At 35.7% G+C, this 21329-nt stretch overlaps 1 long non-coding RNA gene across 4 annotated transcripts in view; it reads right to left on the bottom strand.

The window, feature by feature from the left end:
* Positions 1–515: 515 nt before the first annotated feature.
* LOC102153984 overlaps positions 516–21329 on the bottom strand; it is a 34319-nt gene continuing 13505 nt past the window's right edge. Inside the window, exons 3-6 of one of the 4 annotated variants that reach the window (XR_005383101.1) lie at positions 16259–16330; positions 13463–13518; positions 12665–12867; positions 516–1810 (exon numbers count right to left, since the gene is read on the bottom strand). This is a non-coding gene — a long non-coding RNA (uncharacterized LOC102153984). Of the gene's footprint in view, positions 1811–7656; positions 7685–12664; positions 12868–13462; positions 13519–16258; positions 16331–21329 lie in introns of those variants that run through there. The other 3 variants (XR_005383102.1, XR_005383098.1, XR_005383099.1) reach the window with 3 other exon arrangements.

Raw genomic sequence — 21329 nt, 5'->3', positions numbered from 1 at the left:
ACCTTCAAACATCGGTAATGTCTACATCTCGTTTTGAAATCTAGAGAAACTCTCCGGTACTCACCAACAGAAAAAAAATCTCAAAAAAAAAGGTGATGAGCTCCGTATTTGCAAATGCTTTGGAGTTCTGTTGCTCATTAAAAGTTAATCACCTACTCTTTGGCTAATCAGCTGTGATACTGTGTAGGAGGTGATTTATTAAACCTTCAGACAGGTACATGTAACACATTTCTATAGGTAAAGTAAGTGCTTCATAGATTATGATTTCATACTATTAGAAAAATATTTATGCAATAAAATAGCTTTTTTCTTTCCTTTTATTTATTTTTATTTTTTTATTTTTTTAAAGATTAATTAATTAATTAATTAATTAATTTATTTATTTATTTATTCATGATAGACATAGAGAGATAGAGAGGCAGAGACACAGGCAGAGGGAGAAGCAGGCTCATGCTGGGAGCCCCACACGGGACTCGATCTCGGGACTCCAGGATCAGGCCGAGGGCAAGCGCCAAACTGCTGAGCCACCCAGGGATCCCATTTTCTTTCCTTTTAAAGATAATTGAATACAAGGGTCAGTTTAAAATTTGCTTTAATACCTGGGTGGAGTTTTTCTGGAAGAAAAGTACCCTGATCAGACCAGAAACCTTCTTCCTTCACCTCTGGTCCTGCAGATGCACGTCTAAAGGGGGAGGAGGGGTGGGGTGCTAATGAACCCTAAATCCGAGAGAGCACCCAGAATCGGGGTGCCGCGAGTCGGTGCAGTTCTGCAACACAAGCTGGACTGTGGGCTTGCTCCTCTGACCGAAACATCTGGGCACCAGTTCCTACCCGGACTTCTTTAGGTCTCATTTCTCTCCTGAGCCCTCTCTTGTTGATGCTGCTGCTGGGGTTTAAACACGTGCTGGCAGGGAGGCAGGTGGGCTCCACTCGGAGGCTGGGAAAAAGCCAGCAAGACTAGTGCAAGGTGCTCCTTTCTGACCTTGAAGCAACTGGAAACTTGATCAAAAGAGATTTTTCTCCCTGGGGAGAAGAGATAATGCAGTCTTCCTGGCGGGGGAAACCTGTCCTTTCCAAGGGCGGCCCCCTCAGCTGGGGTTTGTGGAGGGAGTTCCCCCCAGGATGTGCTGCGCCTCTCAAACCCATATCCCCTGGAATGTCTGCAGGATTCAAGCCCTGGCCCAAGAACAGAAATGAAGTAGCTGTTTCCAGCGATTTACAGTTCTTCTAAATATGAGCAGGAAAACGTGTGGAGACATTTTAGCTCAGCAGGGTCCTCAGCTGGGCCTCTTAGAGAAGTTTCCATTGCTTCTGGCTGCATCTTGTAATCTTGCATCTAAAGAATGCTCCACAGAAAGCTTTCAGGACTTTTAAATTCATTGAGAGAGGGAAAATCCCTCCCGTGTTAAACAGCAACATGTAATATTTATTGAAAATCTGAAAATGTCTTCCCAAATTCATATCTGATTTTTTTTTAAAAAGCCAACAGTCCAGCAAGTCAAGCTCTGTAAGCATATATTCTATTCATAAATCAAAGAGAAGGGATTAAACAGCCCTTCACCTCTCTCTGAAAAGTTTGAGAGGCCCATAAAAATGGAAACATATTAACTGTGTCTATGAAAATTTATATGTACATATAGCCCTAGGTTAAATCAAGTGCTGGGCTTAATGTAGAATATAAAATACTCATCATTGACTTTCTCTTTTATGAGAGAATATGTTTTGGTAAAGGAATTCATTCAACATCTGATAAATATACTCCTTTATTTAAGACATGTGAAAAGCTCAACAGAGAAGGAATTGATAGTGGCTGTGAAAAAAAACAAAGACATAACATTAGTTCATGGGAATGGATCCAAAGAGATTTGAATCTCTGTAAATAATCTGTAAGCTGCAGCAGAGCAACAGAAACAGAAACGGGTCTCAGTAAAATCTAAATACAATTAGCTAATCATATATATTCAAGGACACATCGATTATTATAATTGGAAATAAAATTAAGTTTATTATTATTACTTGATATACACTATGAATTGGTGAAATTTCTACATGGAATTACATATTTTAAACCAGAGGAGCCATTTAGAGACTGCCTAGATCATATTACTGTCTGGCAGTGGTTTGATGTATAAAATTGAATTATCAGACCTACAAGTGCTTTCTTAAATTTGAGAGTGCCTACCGTATATATTGAAGGATCTATGCTATTCATTGGCTGTTTAATTTTAATTACTTTTTCATAAGTCTATAAAACTAATGGAACTGCATATCCTAAACAAGAATCAAAAACTGATATCCATGGTCCTAAATAAACCCTCAGGCATATTTTGTTTGGTAGCACAGTATAGTTGTGGTTGTTCTAAGAAAGTATCCTTGTATTAGGTTTAGCATTGATTTTCTGATCTTTAAAAGGCCCTATCATTGCTATTTTCCTATTTGTAGCTGCTTCACACATTTAAATTACTTCCCTAACACTTGAGAGCATTGGAGTTTACAATATGGCTCTATTATCAGACTTCAAATGTTATAATCCTTCCCTTGATATAACGCATCTTTGAAAGCCACATAGTACTGTTTTGATTTTCCCTAGCACCAATTATCACAGTTTCTTAAGTAAATGGATATTTCTCTCATTTATTCATCTAATCCACAAATTTTTACTATGTACCTGCTCCATTTTAGATAATGGACTAGCCAATGAGGATAAAGATGAACAAGACACAGCCAGTACCACCTCTCATGAATCTTAATGATTAAATGAGGAAGGATTTGTTTACTGATGGACACAATGTTCCTATCTTAAATCCTTGCCATTATACTTGAGAAGAATAGAAAAAAAAAAAAGATTGCTATTTTCTTCCCAGAAGAAAAGATATAAAAATATATAAATATTATGGGCTGGATTGTATTCCATCACAATTCATGTGTTGTAGTTCTGACCCTCACTACCTGAGAATGTCACTGTTTTTGAAGCCTGAGTCTCCAGTGAGGTGAAGTTATATGAGAACATTAGAGAGGACTCTAATCCAGTATGACTGGTGACCTTAAAAGAAAAGGGAATCTGGAAATAGACACTGAAGGGAAACCATGTGAAGACACTGGAAGAAGACAGCCATCCACAAGGAGGAGAGAGTCTCCCTGAAGAAACCAACCGTGCTGGCACTTTGATCTTGGAATTCTAGCCTTTAGAACACAAGGAAGTGAATTCCCAGTCTATGGTACTTTGTTGGTACTAGCAAACAGGCAAACAGAGTACATTTGTTTTTCTTTAAATCCTGAGAAGCTTAGTTTTAATATTGGCCCAAATTCGGTAGAAAAGAAGGAAAGACCATTGGTAATTATTTAAGAAGTGTGTTTCAGTATCATAGGGAAGTGACCTGATACAGTAATTTGCAGAGGTCTCGTTGTGGTTTTCTTATTTGCCAGCACGGCACCAAAGGCTTTCCGTTCTGTAATGATCTAGATCTGCAGATTCAGGAAAGAAACCTAGATAGATAAAACTAAACTCTAAAGTGTAGAAGCATAGAAAGAGAGGGGCATTTGAGCTGGCATTTCATTTTGAAGATATTTATTTATTTATTTATTTATTTATTTATTTATTTATTTATTTATTTTATTGGAGTTCAGTTTGCCAACATTTAGCATAATACCCAGTGCTCATCCCACCAAGTGCCCCCCTCAGTGCTCATTTTGAAGATCTTATGTTAAGAATAATCAAATCAAATAATCAACCACTGATAAAAAGACTTAGCCCTACAATTATTTAAAGAAGTAAAATATCAAAATAAACCAAATGCATTCTGGCATCAAATAACATTTTGCAGAAGTATATTTATTTGTGTGGAAAGATATTCTAATATGAATATTAGTGAAAAATATGGTATAAGGTTAGCTCCTAATTTTTTTGAAAAAAGATGATACAAATAGATGAAAAATGGTCAGAGATATGTACCAACATATGCCACAATTATCCCTGGGTGATGGCATTATAACATTTTTCCTTAATCTTCAATCTACATTTTATAATATGTCTTCAATAAATGTGTCATTTTATATAAAATAGCTCAAAAATATTATCTCTTAAAGATTTAAAATTTCAAAGTTTAAATTAAAGTTTTGAATGTGATAAGTCAATGTTGTGATTACATGCTTTGGGTAGGACAACTACAGGAAGTTTCTTTTTGTTTGTTTTTATTTTTGTTTGTTGGTTTAATATAAGGTCCCATATGAATAAAAGGCACAGGATAGAAAATATAGTTGACGATATATTAATAGAATCGTATTATGACTGATAGCAGCTACACTTGGAGTGAGCATAGCATAACATAGAGAGAATTCATCTTCTCTCCATGTTGTACACCTGAAACTAATGTAACATTGCTTGTCAACTATACTCAAAAAAAAAAAAATTAAGGATGTAAGGCCCCATATAAATACAGTCAACCGATCTTGACAGTGAGTGGGGCAAAGACAAGACAATGAAGCAAAGACAGTCTTTTTTAACAAATGATACTAGAAAAATGACACACACATGCAAAAAGATGAACCTAGACACTAGCCTCACATCTGTCACAAATATTAACTCAAAGTAGACATAGAACTACATATAAGATATAAAAGTAAAAAATTCCTAGAAGAAACCAAAAGGGAAAATTTAGATGACTTTCAACATAGCAATGACTGTTTAGATACTAGGCTTTTAAGATACCATGATCCATAACAAAGAATTGACTAGCTATACTTCATTAAAATTAAAAATTTCTGTTCTGCAATAAATAATGTCAAGAGGATAAAGAGACAAACCACAGATTAGGAAAAAAAATCTCAAAAGACATATTTCATAAAGAACATCAAGGCTTGAAGAAAACATGGAGGGGCCTTAAATACAATTATTAATTGTAAGAAGCCAATCTGCAAAGGCTACATAATGTATGATTTCAACTATATAGCATTTTAGGAAAGGTGAAACTATGGAAACAGTAAAAAGATTAGTGGTTGCCAGGGGTTAGAGGAGAGAGAGGGATAAATGGGTGGAACCTAAGGATGTTTGAGGCAGTGAAACTACTTTGTATGATACTACATAGTGTATACATGTCATTATACATTCAGCTAAACTCATAAAATGTGCAACATAATATGAACTGTAATGTAAACTCTGGATTTGGGGCGATTATGGTGTGTCAATGTAGGTTTGTTGATTGTGACAAATGTACTGCTCTGGTGGAGGATATTGATAATGTGGGAGGCTGTGTAGATGTGGGATCTGGGGTATATGAGAAATCTTTGTATCTTCCACTGATGTTGTGAACCTAAAAGTGCTCTAAATTAAAAAAAAAAACAAAAAACAATTTAGTTCTCAAAATAATATAGATTATATGGCCTTGAATATTAAAATCATGACTTCTAAATTCCATTAAAAGCCAATGAATTCTTAGTATATTCCTGAATATATTGGGGAAGCTCAAGGTGAGTCCACCATGACTATAAAGAGTAGTGATTTGGTAACACTGCTAGAAAATGTATCAAAGATGGGTAAAACATTATCCTTCCCTACCCAATAGAACTTATACTTGTGAAATAAAAAAACTACGAATGTATTCAAAACTGAATGTGATTTTACTGGCTTACATAATGGTCACATCCTCTGTAGTCCAATTGTATGTTCTCCTCATTTCATTCAGTGATATATATGCTGTATTATTTATATCTGTCATTCCTTCCTTACACTATTCATTTAATGTATCCTTGCTCCTCAATTCAACAAATATTTATTGAGCAAAGTACTCTGCTAGTTCTGCAGGTTATGGAAAAATTAGACTAATACAAATATCTATATAACCAAAGCAAACTGTAGAATGTGCCAGTGACATGACAGAGTAAGCAAGGCAATTCATAGAGAAAAAAATAAAATGAAGTTTAAAGAATGTGGAAAGCCTTTGAACTTTTGAAGGATCAAAAATACATCAGCGACAAAAGTGGGGGAAAATTATGATATAAAAATAGAAAGAAAAACATAGGCATAGCAATAAAAGGTAAGGGAATTTGGGATATGTTCTGGGTAAAATGAGTAGCCTATTGTAGTGGGAGGGGAAAAAGGAAAATAAAGAAGCCTTGGGAAAGAAGACTGGAAATGTTAAGGAGGCCTGTTTGAACATGATGAATATCCCAAGGGTATTCTTGGTATACAATGTAGCAGTAATGGAAAACCAGTAAAGGAATTTAAGGCATAAAGTGATTATTTAGGGCTATGCTTTAGGAAGATTAATTTGGTCACATTTCAAAAAGGATAAATTTGTAGCAGAGATGCTTGAGTAGTACTACGTATATACTCAATTTAACACACAACCGAGAAAATTCACACAAATATATATATATTTTTGTAAATGGGATCATATTTAAGTTTCATATTTGTAAAAGTGCTAAGGTCATTGATATTTCCTTAAACAGCTTTATTGAGAAGTCTTTTGTGGAGAAAATATGCTTAGATTACTGTGTTCTCTAATTTATAGCATGGATTCTTATACATTAATCTAAACCAAATTAAATATACAATGGAGTAAAATCAATTTCACAGATGTTTACAACCTTTTCACAACATTTTAAAGTACAAAAATTATGGAGATATTATTTTGAGTTGTTGAGTTTACTTTGGTAAACTGTTTAGGTTTTAAATAAATAAATAAATAAATAAATAAATAAATATCAGATAAATATATATGTGTATTTATCCAAATATTTAGATTGATTAAATGTTGGACTAATGATATCAGATAATATAAAATCTAAAAATCACTGTGTTTGGGTGCACCAGGGTGCCTCAGTGGTTGAGCCTCTGCCTTCAGCTCAGGTCGTGATCCCCGGGTCCTAGGATCAAGTCCGACATTGGGCTCCCTGCATGGAGCCTGCTTCTCCCTCTGCCTGTGTCTTTGCCTGTCTTTGTGTGTGTCTCATGAATAAATAAAGAAAATATTTTTTAAAAAACTGTATTTTACCTCTTTGAATGTTTACTCACAATATACATAAGGGACTTTGGGCAAATTTAAGTAAAGTATAAGCTAAAGTAATAGCTGTCTTTTTTTCAAAAGAAAAATAATGACCTTGACAGTTCTCACAGGGAGGGTAATGCAAACTTACCGTTCTGTTTAGAAAGTGATTTTGCATATGAATCCCCTAAACTTGTCCTAAGTGTTTTGATTCTGTATTGGCTGCATCATTCAGTGGGTATGTTGTTGATAGAAGGCCACTAGCAGTAATTCAGAGTATGACTTTATAGAAAAAAAAATGCTTCATATACTGTCCAAAATCTAATTCATATCCTTTACCCAATCTGTGAATCCTGAATATTTGAGAAGAACAGAACTGACAATTAAAAATCTAGAGAATTGTTACTGAGATTTTCCTGAAATCTTATATCATTCCTCAGGTTTTCCACACAGAAAATAAGACAGCATGACTTAGGAGTAGTGTTTTGAATTTCTTGAGATTTTTCAGAGTAATCTTTTTGTTAAAAAAAAATTAGGTACTGAGTCAGCAATAATGGCCTGTAGTGGCAGCTTGATAGGATTTTTTTCTTTTTTTCCTATTGGTGACAATGGAAGTGTCATAGGACAACATGATGTTTGTTTCTTTTCTCCGTTCTTTGAGGCCCATTTTTTAAAAAATCTTTATCACATATTTTATTTTCCTGCAGTAGAAAAATTCATTATATAATGGAAGGTAGAAAACTGCATGAAAAAAACACAATATTCTTACCATCTAAATGTTTAATTATCATTCACAGTTTACCTTTGTGTTCTTTTGTATGCTTGTAAATTATTTTTAAAGAAGTTACTATACTGTATATGGTTTTATAACTTTGCCTTTTTCTATAACAGATCCTGTCCAATTTAAAAATTGTTATTAGCTATTAGTATTACACATTGTTATTGGCTATTATTAAAGGCATGCTATTTAATGACTATACAGAATGCCAGAATTAGAAAAATTTTACTCTATTTAAAAAATTTCCAAAAGTCCTGGATTTCCCTATTACAGATTTCCCTTATTGCAAATAACAATGCTGTTTCTAAAAATACGTAACTAGGTTACAATATCATAAGCACAATTGCTGAGTCAAATATTATGAACATATTTAAGCCTCTTGATCATTTTGTCAAAAGAAATTCTAGAAAGTTATATAAATTTACACCACTGAGGCAGAGAGTGAAATAACCCTAACTGTAGCCACCTTAGGACACCATTAGTTTTAGATGCAAAAAATTTTTTTTCATATTATTCTATTTTTTTTATTGCTAATGAGGCTAAAAACATTCATATGTTCACGGATCATTTGCATTTATTCTTTTGTGAATTTTCTTTTAATGCCTTTTGCACATTTTTCTGTAGGGACATATATTTTCATCTTAAAGATTCGTGTGTTCTCATAAAAGACTAATAGTGTTATTTGTCTGCCATATGCATTAAATTCTTTTCCAGTTAATACTGGTTTTTTAATGTAACTTGAGATTATGTTTGATATGATGAAGTTTCATTTGTAACTACTCAAATATCTTTTTTTTTTACAGTTTTGGTTAATATCTTTGCATATATGCTCAAAATAGTTTTCAGATAAGTATTGAAGTGGATATATAGTACCTTCAATTCAACACATATTTATGTATGAATTCTAAGTTCCAGGCAGTAATATAATCAAAATAGACATTCTAGGGGAATTAAATATGCTGTGTCTACCTTAATCTTCACGTATTTTATTTTTCCTGTTGTGTACTCATCACATCATATTAGGCATAATAAGTTACAGTCCCCTCCCCCAAAATGTAAACCTTGCCCAAAGAAAGAGGGATTTTAAGTGAGCCCAGGACCATCGTAGGCCTCTGTTTTACAGACCCTGCTTTGGCAGCCTCAGCTAATCCTGACCAACATTGGCAGTTTAGAGTAGGTTCAAATATTCCGCCCTATGATGCTTGAAATTTGTCACAATACTGTCAGTTTAACATCCTATATGTCAGGGTTGAGCCTGCTCATAGGTTTATTCCGATCCACGGCCGTAACCTCATTTCCACAAAATTTTTACAATCTGTGTTTTGTTTGCATCATGATTAGCATTTTAGTACCTTCATGAAAATGGGAGTGTGGTCCTGAATGATAAGCTCCTGGCTGCCTCCGTGGCTGGGTTAGGGCAGGGCTGTGTTCAGGACGACCAGCTAGCAGGGCACTAGTACCCTTGGACCTCGCCACTAATTTGAACTCCCATATTCCTGGGATCACCCGGAACTACCACTGGCTATGTGGCCGTGATCACGGACTATTGTCAGACTCCAATTCCTGAATCAGAGGCCTCCTCTGCACAACAATTTGTGTGTAAATCAAGACCCGGGGTAAGATGATCTGAGGTTGATCACCATCTATGGAGAAATGAAAAGAGCACTAGGAACGGAATGGAAAGTCTCTGCCTTTCACGAGTTTAAATATCTTGAAAAAGTCGCATTACTCTTCTACTGCAGTCTCACCAGCCATAGAAACCCGGCATCCACGGACTCGCTTATCAGCGACAAAGTTGAGGTAATTTACACAAAAGCATTTGGTGATCTGTTAAGCCACATGCAAATATAAGGGATTATCAGGGGGCATTTTCTACCATCAAAAGTCTAGCATTTACTCTGATTATTATTTATGAAATGAATCAGGTCATGTATTGTAACCATGTCTTAAAAACCAGTTTTTATGTGCACTTAAACACGTCTGTCAAAATGTGTACGACTCAAAGCTTTGTCAGAAAGTCATTCGTTTTACTGACTAACCAAAGAAAGGATTTAGATTTCAGCGAGTATACCTTTTCCTTTAAGAGATTTGCATGAAACTACTGAAATCCAGTAGCTTTCATTTTAATCAGCAATTCTTTGAGAAAGTTCCTTAACAAAAACCTCAGAGCAGATGCTCACATAATACAAAATGTATCCATTAGCTAAACATTAACACAACACAATGCATTAACTTGATGTTTTCTTTGATTAACAAACACATTTTCATAATATAACAAACTGCTGTGATTTTATTGTTACAGATGCATAATTTTGTGTGTGTGTGGGAGGAGAAAATATTCAGTTAAAGATCTTGATTAAAAAACTAGCATCTCATAAACAATAAATGATTTCAGTTTTTTTAAGGAATTATTTGTCCCGTGATTTCTATTGTTAGACAAAATGTGAACCCAGCTGAACAGAGTGTCATAGAAGATGGACTATTATGAATGCTATAGCTTCTATTTTGCCTTTTTCCTTACATGGAAAAGGCATGTGTTAATTATGCTCAAAATATTTTCTTTTTTTAAAAGATTTCATTTATTTATTCATGAGAGACAGAGAGAGAGAGAGACAGAGACAGAGACAGAGAGAGGCAGAGACACAGGCAGAGGGAGAAGCAGGCTCCATGCAGGGAGCCTGATGTGAGACTCGATCCCAGGACTCCAGGATCATGCCCTGGGCCAAAGGCAGGCACTAAACTGCTGAGTCACGCAGGGGTCCCCTAGAAATTTTTTCTTAACAACCATATTTTAGAGGATTTGCTTTACTATAGATCTTTACTATAGATCTTAAGAATCAAATATTATTTTTCTTCTTAATTTTTTCTATAATTAATATTCTTTTTATAAACAGTTTGGGGGCAAATTTATGGACCTCTTGGTATATATTAGCTTCCTAGGGCTGTCACAACTAACTACCATGAGCCAGGTGGTTTGCACCAATGGACATTTATGGACTCAGTTCTAGGGCCTAGAAGTTCAAAATTAAGGTGTAAGCATGGTCATGGTGCTCTGCTAGCTCTACTTCGCTACCCTCTCCTTCACTTGATGGGTGGTAACCGTCAACCTCTAGAGTTTCATGGCTTGAGATGGATCATTCCAAAGTTGGTCTCTGTTGTCACATGGTGGTCTCCCTCTCTGTCTTCAGGTGTTTGCTCCCTTCTGATAAGGATACCAATCACAGTGGATGATGGCTCACCCTTACTGAGTATCTTACCTTGATTACATCTACAATAATTCTATTTCCAAATCTCGTTCAGAGGTACAAGGAGTTAGGACATCAACATATTTTGTGGGACACAGTTCAACACATATCAGATGTGTCATGTTGAATATTTTTGAAGGACAGGTGCAGGGCTGATAATCCCTTTGCAGTTAAAATCAAAATGTAGAGAGATTCCAGTTTGACTTGAAAGGGAGCATAAACTGCAACCCTAGAATATGACATTTTGGCATAAGGATTATTTTTGAGCTGGTTATTTTTAAGAAATGTCAGACACAGGAGAAGCTATGAAAACCTAGGAGAGGCGCATCTGGGTGGCTCAGTCATTCAGCGTCTGCCTTCAGCTCAGGGTATGACCTGGGGGTCCTGAGATTGAGTCCCACATCGGCTCCCTGCAGGGAGCCTGTTCTCCCTCTGCCTGTGTCTCTGCCCTCCCCGCCCCCCCGTGTCTATCATAATAAATAAATAAATAAATAAATAAATAAATAAATAAATAAATCTATCTTAAAAAAAAAAAAACTAGTAGAAGTTACCCTTACATTTATAAGATAAATCTCCATTTATGAGAGTTTCTTCCTCTCTGTGTCAGGAAGAAGAGGACAAGGAAATCTCTAGAAACTTTTATCACTGGAGAAGGCAAAGGCTTAAATCTGCATAACAATCGTAGAAATCATTGTTTTGAGACTACTTCAATGTAATGATCTATTTCATGTTCTCTATGAAGAACCCAACAAAGTCAACAAAACAAAAATTATAATCTCCATGCTTAAAAATGTAAGAATTGAAGTTCCTCTACAAATTACTGATTTAAAATCTGTTACATTAATCTAACCAGGCATTTATTATGGTGGTGAGAGTACTTAATCTTATTATTTTTTTAAGATTTTATTTATTTATTCATGAGACACACACACAGAGTCAGAGACAGAGGCAGAGACAGAGGCAGAGGGAAAAGCAGGCTCCTTGTGGGGAGCCCAGTGTGGGACTCAATCCAGAGACCCCGGGGTCACACCCTGAGCTGAAGGCAGATGCTCAACCACTGAGCCACCCAGGCGTCCCTAGAGTACTTAATCTTAAATTGAAAGACCACGACTTTTTTATTTTTTTTGGAATGCCCACATCATTGTCTTATAATTATTATTCTGCAGATAATAATTTTAATATAGAATTGCTATATTGGCATATTCTTTTTTCCCCCAGAATTCTTGAGCAATATCTGGAAAACAGCATAAATATATTCTTACTCCAGAGTTCAATTAAGAATATTTTTTAAATTTTGTAGATATTGGCATAGATAATTTTTGAGTCACTATAGTCTTAAAAATCCTTTCATATCCACCCGATCGTTGATGACATCGCCTTTCCTAGGGAGCTTTTAGAGACACTGGTGTCTGCTTCTGTGCTTGGACTCAACTACATGCCTGCTCTCTGGGAAATGCCCTTAATACATGGTTGCTAGATTTACTGAATGAAAATAAAAAAAAAAAAAAAAAAAAAAACCCCAGTTACATTTTGATTTCAGATAAAAAGCAAATAATCTTTTTAGTGTACGTTCCAAATATTTCATGAGACATAGTGCAACTAAGAGAGGAAAATGTTGTTGATCTGAAATTAAATTGTAGCTATGTTTTTTGTCTTACCTGTCAATCCTAACTGGGTTGATTTTTGCCCCTAGGGAAGCATTGTACCTTCTTGCAGATGCATAGCACACTTCTTCTCCTGAGCTAACCTTCTCACACAAGGGGCTTAACTTCCCAGGGTAGGCAGATATCCTTAGAACTATTCCAGTGAAATCTCATTTTCTCCTAGGTTGGTACCAGTGTTCTCTCTCTCTTTGTAGTCCCTGCACTCAAAGGAGACAGAAGTATCTCAGACACAATATAAGTTTTTCTTACCATTTACTGTTTGACAGTAGACATCAACCGCAACTAGTTACTTCTCCCAACTGAAATGTCTGATCCTCTCCTGATCAAACATTCTGAGAGTCTTAAGTCCAATCTCAGCATGGAAAATTGTGCAAAATATATGATTAAAATAATTGTGTGTGTAAAATAGCCTAAGTATTGTTGTTGCTGTTTAGCCCTTCTGTTTTGAAAAATCTTAAAATCTTACTTAATATGTGTTATTTTTTTATAATTAGCATGTATGTATTTATTCTTTTTTTTTTTTTTCAAGATTTACTTTTTTGAGAGAGACAGTGAAGAGCTCCCCCATGTGTATGCACATAGGGAGAGGCAGAGGGACAGGCTGGGGGAGGGGATCTCAAGCAAAATCCCCTTAGAACACAGAGCCTTTGGCAGGCTCACCAGGGGGCTGGGATCTCAGGATGCTGAGGTCATGACCTGAGCTGAAATCAAGAGTCCTAAGCTTAACAGAGCTCCCCCACCCAGGTCTCCTGTATTCATTCATTTTAAGAAAACTATTGTGCTCAATGTTACCAGCAGCAGGCCAGAATTTGTTCGAGAAGGTATCTCTAATTTTTTTTAAAAAGTATCTGTAATGGAAAAGAAAAAGAATAATGTATCTAATAATATGACATTTCTACAATAGAGAAATTCAGATGAAACTATTCTTGAGAAAACAAAAATCTTTAAATATTTGAAGTTAACTCATCACTTGTCACAAGCCCCTTCTGTTGTGTTAGGATATTTTTTCTAGCTAACATTCAACATCAAGCACCCAAAAGTTCTTCCCGTGGGTTTTTCTAAGCATGGGACTAAATAAAAGGAAGGTTTCCCCAGCCCCTGTCCTTCTGTCTTCTACAGGTCGATCATAGTGGATTATTTCCCATAGCACTGTTGGCTTTTACAGACCCCACTACTTTCTGCTTCTTTCAATCACAGCATTAGAATTCCAAATGAAGGATTCTGGGGAAAATAATTTCTTTTGCTAAAGTGTATCCTCAGTATGATTTTTGTCTCTCTCTGTGGATTTCAAGGTTTGTTTGCTTTATCTTCTTAATTCACTCTTTTCTTTTCATTCACTATTCATTAGTAAAACACTAATTATAATCTCCCCCTTCCCATCTTTCATCCACCTCTCCCATTTGCTCCCCTGTAAATACCAGTTTTTAACTATCTCAGTGAAAAAAAAAAGCATATCCATTATTTAAGATTGCACATATAAATAAAATGTATAAATACAAACACGCACACACATACACATTGTTAAAATCCTCTCTCCTGGGCTTGTAAAATACGAGCATGAAGCTGCTTTGGATTTTTCCAGCAGGAGTTCCACACCACTGCAGCACACACTGCACTCTCTGGAGACCCTGTTAAAACTCCTCTCATTAGGAGGAGGGGAGGAAAAGGCCCCCTTATTCTTTACCTCTGGAAGGAGAGGTGATACTTCCAGAACACAAACGACACCCTCCTAAATCCTACCTTGCACCTCCAGCCCTGATATTCTAGTTGTGGGCAAGGGGATTAAATATTACTAAACTGGTTTTGGATGTTTAGTTTTTCTAATTTTCTAATTTTAGTTTTTTTAGTTTTTCTAATTTGACATGTTAAGTCAGTAATTGCAATGTTATCATTACCACCATAGGGTCTGTCTAAATTTCTCATGTAACATGTTACTAAAATCTTAATCATAGCGTAACATAATTGGAACACAGGTAATATGGATTGAGTGGTTCATTTTTTTTAATTCAAAGTAAATCTGGTCGTCTCTATCATAAACCTAAGTGAATAACCACTAAATAACTATTGAGACATTTAAGATGGTTTTAAGCAAATGACACAAAATCCTCAACTTCAAGCCAATATTTTCATAAAAACACAATGTGAGGGGTGTTTGGGTGGCTCAGGTGGTTAAGTGTCGGTCTCTTGATTTTGACTCAGGTCTTGATCTCAGGATCATGATACTGAGCCCCACACCAGGCTCCCTGTTCAGTGGAGAGTCTGCTTGAAATTCTCTCTTTCCTTCTGCTCCTCCCCCTGCTCATACTCTCTCTCTCTCTCTCAAATAAACATGTCTTTAAAAAGAACCACACAATGTGAAAATTTTAACAAGTATACACTTAATCTACTTTTTAAACTTTTTATACTTATAGTCAGTTAATTTCTTTACCTGTGAGTAAGCATTCTATCTCTCATTTGCAAGTAGAAACTTTGAGAATATAGTCAATTCCTAACTGTGTAAGCATTATGTATTGTGCAGTATTTTTAATGTATTTGAAGGTTATACTATCTTTAATTTTTCCCCTTGTTTTATTTTATGATTCTATTCATAAATGTAGAATATAATACATTTTAATATTTGAAACTTTCTTAGAGAATTCAGCATATTAAAGCAAACTAAAAATTTATTTTTTCCTAGTTATATATTAGCTTGTTGTTGTATATAAAACTACTTTATAATAATAATCTTCATCATTTTTAAAGTGTTTTATATGCATTGCCTCAATAGTTCTTCACAATAATTTTGTAAGGCCATATTAGCATCTGTGCCCTATGGGAATAAGACTTGATAGGTAGGAATGTTGGGACTTATGATTTCATCTGATTTCTTTTAATAGGAACTTTTTATTGAGGTCTACTTAGAGAAAGGTTATAAAATCACAAATATAGAGTTTGATAAATGTTTTAAAATGAACTCAGCTAGTTATACACAAACTCAAAAGCTCCCTGTATTCTGTTTCAGTAAAAACTGCTCCCATCTATGCACAGGGTAACCACTCTTTGCCCTTTAACTTTATGTAAATGGAAGCATACAGTAGATTCTCTTTTGATCAACATTTTGTTTGTGAGATTCATTCACGTTGACAAAAGCACCTATAGTTTGTTCATTCTCATTGTTACATTATATTCCATCACATGACTATATTAGGGAAGAATAAAGGTATTGAAAAGAAGGGATAAACATGTTTGTAAATAGTTAAGTGCAGAGTAACTGAACATGGCTGATCTAATCACAAAAAAACTAAAAAGAAGCAGGAAGGACATAAAGAAGAAGTTGAAGAGTTTTAAAGTTCTAGCATTATTGAGGAAATTGCTAACATAATAGTTCGTATTAGGCTCTAATTAGTTAACACTGCATAATATCGGTATTGGCATTTAAAGTGATTATTTGAGAAAGATACAGTGTTCAGCAGAGAAAAGCATCTTTGACAAAGTGTTCTTGAAAGTTTTGTTTTAGCAGTAATGAGCTACCATATACATCATACATAACTATGTATTATTTATATAATAAATAAAAATTTATTGTTCAATATTTAGTAAACTACTTACTATGTGCTAGGCAATGCTCATATGCTTGGTATACATCAGTAAACAAAATAGATGAAATTCTATGCAGAGAACCTGTATTTTTGAAGGAAGGAGACAGGTAACTAAAGACATAAGAATTAATAAATTATTCTATATGCAATATGTATGAAAATGATTAAGGTTATGAAAAAACTCAAAGTCAGCAAGTTAAAGGAAATAGGAGACAACCTGTTGCTGAGCAGTTATTAGAGGTAAATTTCAATGTTAAATATGGTAGTCAGGTCAATACTTGTGAGAAGATGGAGTTGGAGCAAAGTCTTGAAGAGAGTTAGCAACCCAGATAATCGGGCATTCCATTCTCCTGGGTCATTGGAGATCGTTTCAGGCAGGTATAATGGCCGATGCAAAGAATTTAAGGTAGAGAAGGATTGGTGTGTTCCAAAAAGAGTAATGTCAGTAAAGCTGGACTATTAAAACTGCGAGTGAGAGGAGGGAACAAGTTCAGAGAGGTAAGAAAGTCCTAGAATATGTGGGACTAGAAGACAGTTCTAAGGACTCTGTTACTCTGAGTAACAGAGTAACAATGAAACAGGAAGCCAATGCAGGTTTTTGAGGAGTGGCATCATCTGACTTCAGTTTTTAAATGCTACTGTAATGAAAAGACTATCATTAAACAACTCTAGAGTCAAGATGATAAGCTAGGTGGCTACGGTAGTAATCTAACCAAGACATCATCTAACCAAGACTGTCTGCTTCTGTCCAGGATGGCACCCATGGAGAGCTGAAACTATGAAAGGCTTTTAAAATGTTTTGAGGATCCCTGGGTGGCGCAGCGGTTTAGCGCCTGCCTTTGGCCCAGGGCGCGATCCTGGAGACCCAGGATTGAATCCCACGTCGGGCTCCCGGTGCATGGAGCCTGCTTCTCCCTCTGCCTGTGTCTCTGCCTCTCTCTCTCTCTCTCTCTCTCTCTCTCTCTCTCTCTCTGTGACTATCATAAATAAAATAAAATGTTTTGAAAATATAGGCAGTAGAACTTAGTAATGGATTGGATATGGGCTATGAAACAGAGAAAAAAAAAGCAGAAGAGAGTAACTTCAAGCTTTTGGGTCTGAGTATTGAACTGATGAGAAAGGATATGAGGGAAGTCAGTTTTGTTTTTTGTTTGTTTCATGATAAAGTTGGTCAGGACTTCATCCTTGGATATGTTGAGAATGAAATATTTATCATAAGCCCAAGAAGAAATCTCAAGTAGGCAGGTAGCAGATGTATAGATTTTGTGTGAGTTCTGGACTGGGGATATACATTTGATAGTCATTGATGCAGAGATGTTGTTGAAAGTCATGGGTGTAAATGATATAACTTAAGGATGAGTATAGATTATGAAGAGCACAGGACCAAAAACTGAGTCCTGGATATTTCAACATATAGAATATAGTACAAAAGAAGTCGTATCATGAAAGTATGCTGAGGATTAATCGGTGAGGTATGTGCAAAACCAACACAGTGTGTGTTAATTCGGGTCCACAGAGAAGCAGATACCAAATTAAGATTAAATATCTAAGAGACTTTTAGTAGGAAAAAAAAATGAAGGAAAAATAGAGGCAGGCAGCCACAGGAAGTGAAGAGAACTTTCTTATCCTGATGGAAGTCTAGCACTGTGATAAAAGAGGAGGAGGAAGGAGGAAGAAGGAGAGGAGTTTCAGATGGTAGTGCAGTTCTGAGAATGTTTCTGCAATTCCTAGCTGAAGCCCCATTGGAGAAGTTTTGTATCTCCTGGATGATATGGTAGTGCTGATTCTGTGCTCAACCATTGCCTGGGAGCAACCAATTGGAAGCATGAACTCAATACACAAAAACAAGAGTGGATCCAAGAGTACCAGGGCAGGGAGTTCCTCAATTATGCTACGCATAGCAGATGTCAGCATGAGCACCAGTACGGTACCCTAAGAAGCAAGTGAAGAACAGGAAGGAAAAAGTGCTGAATTATGTGAAATGCTGATGAGAGGTTGAAGAAGAGAAAGGCTAAAAACTAACAACTGGATTTGATGGCCTGGAGTTTGTTGGCGGATTTGACCACAATGGTTGTGGTGGAGTGAAGCCTGACTGGATTGGGTTTAACAGTGAATGGGAGGAAAGAAATTAGATTGTGAAAACAGACTCCTCTTTGAAAATTTGTTACAAAGGAAAACAATAGAGATGATGAGCTATCTCAGTGAGAAGTGGGGTTAAGAAAAAGTTTTTTTTTTTTCTTTTGAAAGACAGAAGAATTTAGCAACATGTTTATATGCTGATGGAAAAATACAGTAATTATCCCAAACACTTAATGGCCCTGTAGTAGACATGATCATGCGTTTATCCATCTCTGTTTCCAGGCCTCTTGGTGATGTGATTTTGCTCCTATAAAGAGGTGGAATCAAATTCCTGAATGTTTTATCTGAGTTGACCTCGTGACTTACTTTGATCCATAGAATACTACAGAATTGGCACCATATACCTTATACCTCAGCTTTAAGGGGGCTGCAGCTTCTGCTTTCACCATCTTGGAAACCTCTCCATCATTTAAAGAAGTCCAATTTAGCTAGTGGTGGAGGAGAGCAGCACACAGAGGAGAGCAGGGGCAGCCCAGCCAATAGCTGCCACCCACCATCAGATGTTTGCGTGAGGCTACCCACTCTGGTCAGATCTCCAAACTACTGCAGTAGACGAGCAACCCTCCCTTGAGCAGCAGGGCTGCCCAGCCAAACCCAGATTGCCAACCACGATTCATGAAACAGAATTCGTGGCTGATTGTCAGTACTTTCTGAGGTCATTGATACCTGTAGAGACCCCAAATACCTTTTTGAAAATCTTACTCTTTACTTTTCCTCTGTACGTTTTAGTATTTACACTGGATAAGCTAAGGAAAGTTCTGCACACTAAATGCCATTTGTAGGTTAGCATATCTGTGTAACTACTAAACATCTTTCAAGGCCTTTTTCCTTTGGACTGATTTGTGCATGTACTTTCACTGCCTTTGGTCGCTCACTTTACATATATTCTTGTGACAATTATTATCTATTACCCTGTATTACAGACATTTGTTAATTTCCTGAGTCGGTGTGGCATTGAGAAGACATGTCTATCATGACATAACTCAAATTAATTTTCTTTCACCAGTTCTCCCTTCCTTCCTTCCTTCCTACAGAATCTGTGAAAGTGCATTTTACTGAAGAGACCCAAATAAGTTTTTATTTGACATAACAAAGGGTCTTTTAAAGATAAAAATGTAGAAAAATAATCTCTATAATATAGTCTTTGAAGTTAGGATCCTGGATGTAAAGTAACAAAATAAAATCCAAAATTCAAAAAGCTTCTAAGCTGACTAACGTGTGCTTTGATGTAGCATCTACGTTTTTAACAATTGCACAAAATATTTCTTTTACTGACATTAATGGTGTACATATACTCACTCTATCACTTAGCTGTATAAACTTGAGCCACTTAGCTATATAACCTTGAATAAGATGTTTAATCTTTTTCTCCTTCATTTCCTTCACTTTAAGAGTGTCATAAATCAGGTAACTATCTTATAGATTTTTCTTAGAATTAAGTGGTATATTTCCATATAGCCATAGAACAGATCTTGAATATTATAAGCACTGAATATTAACAAGCATTATTATCATATGATATGATATCATATGATATAATATCCCTTTTTTTTCTCATTATCACATTAAAATGTTAGCTTTGGCAAATAATTCTAGAAAGCTGGATCCTTGTTAATTAATTTAGTTAAGGATTCAGGCCAATGACATCCTTTGTTTATGTTATCTGGAACCTACTACATCCTAAGTCTGTGGCAATAAGTAATTATTGGATTTATTCTCTGCAGTTAGTCACTACTTCCACTGATGTCAAATGGGTTTAATTAATTTAAACTATAAAAAAGTAAATGGAATTTGGAGGAATATTATAAAAAGAAAGACAAGGTCATTAGTAATAGTCCCAGAGTTTATTATCTTCCAAAATAATGTTTCCTCCAGATTGTCCAAGAAAAAAATGAAGTTACCATCTACTGCCCTCAGAAGTCAGGACTAAAATTTTTGGGAAAAAGAGTATGAATAAATGGTTAATCATGACTAACCAGGTCCATAAGAACTCATGACTTCATGTTGTTCATATGCTAAGGTTGTACCACACATGTTATTATAAGGCATCTTGTGGCTGGTGTACAAGATTGCAATTCAAACTAACAGATGTTTGGGAAGGAAATTATTTGTTTAATTTGTTTATGAGTCACAGGATTTTTGTCTGAATGTAATTATAGGAGGAGACCACAATTTATGAATGGATTGTATTCCAAAAGTGCAGTTATGAGTCAGTTGTTTAGGACTAAGGACATATTTTTATGTATAAACTAGGTTAAATGTTAGTGTTTCCCAAGCAAGCCCACAAATAGCTGCTTTAACCCATTATTTGGCTCCCAGTATGTGCCTATTACTCCTCAGTCTCTGGAGAAAATATTTGAGGAGAAAATGGCCTCTTCCTTTTCAGGCCAGTTTGTTTTGATTCCACTGGCGATAGCCTTTTCCCCTTTCCAGCTCTGCTTTTCCTCTGCTTTCTCATGAGACCTCATAAGCTCTAAACCACCCTGAAGAACTACAACTCTGGTATGACCCATTCTTGGCAAAATTTACACTATTCCTCAATTATCTGCCTCTCCTTTCCCACCACCATGTTCCATTTTTTGATGCTGCTTAAGTCAAGTTGCAGTAAGAAAGCAATGTACTGTAGTTATTTTTTCCCCTAATGGGATTAATAATTATCCCAGGAGTATTTCTGATTTAAAACAAGATATTTATTCATCCAAATTACTATATTTAGTGGACCTCATGACTAACACAATAAGGGGAAAAAACCCAGACATTTTGGAGCAATTTCATATTGGAATCAGGACCAATATGTAGACTTTTTATTGCCAAGAAGTCTGTCTTAGGAGACATTTCCTTCAATTAAATTTGTTTCTTACAACTTTTTCCTCTTTGCCCTTCATGAACTATCGTGTTGTCTTAAGACTTTCACCCAGTAGTTCCCTTTTTGACAAACACTG

The sequence above is a fragment of the Canis lupus genome, chromosome 33, assembly GCF_011100685.1.
Source record: "Canis lupus familiaris isolate Mischka breed German Shepherd chromosome 33, alternate assembly UU_Cfam_GSD_1.0, whole genome shotgun sequence".
NCBI classification, from domain to species: Eukaryota; Metazoa; Chordata; class Mammalia; order Carnivora; family Canidae; genus Canis; species Canis lupus.
The sequence above is the reverse complement of the archived record's forward strand: the minus strand, read 5'-3'. Positions and strand labels throughout refer to the sequence as shown.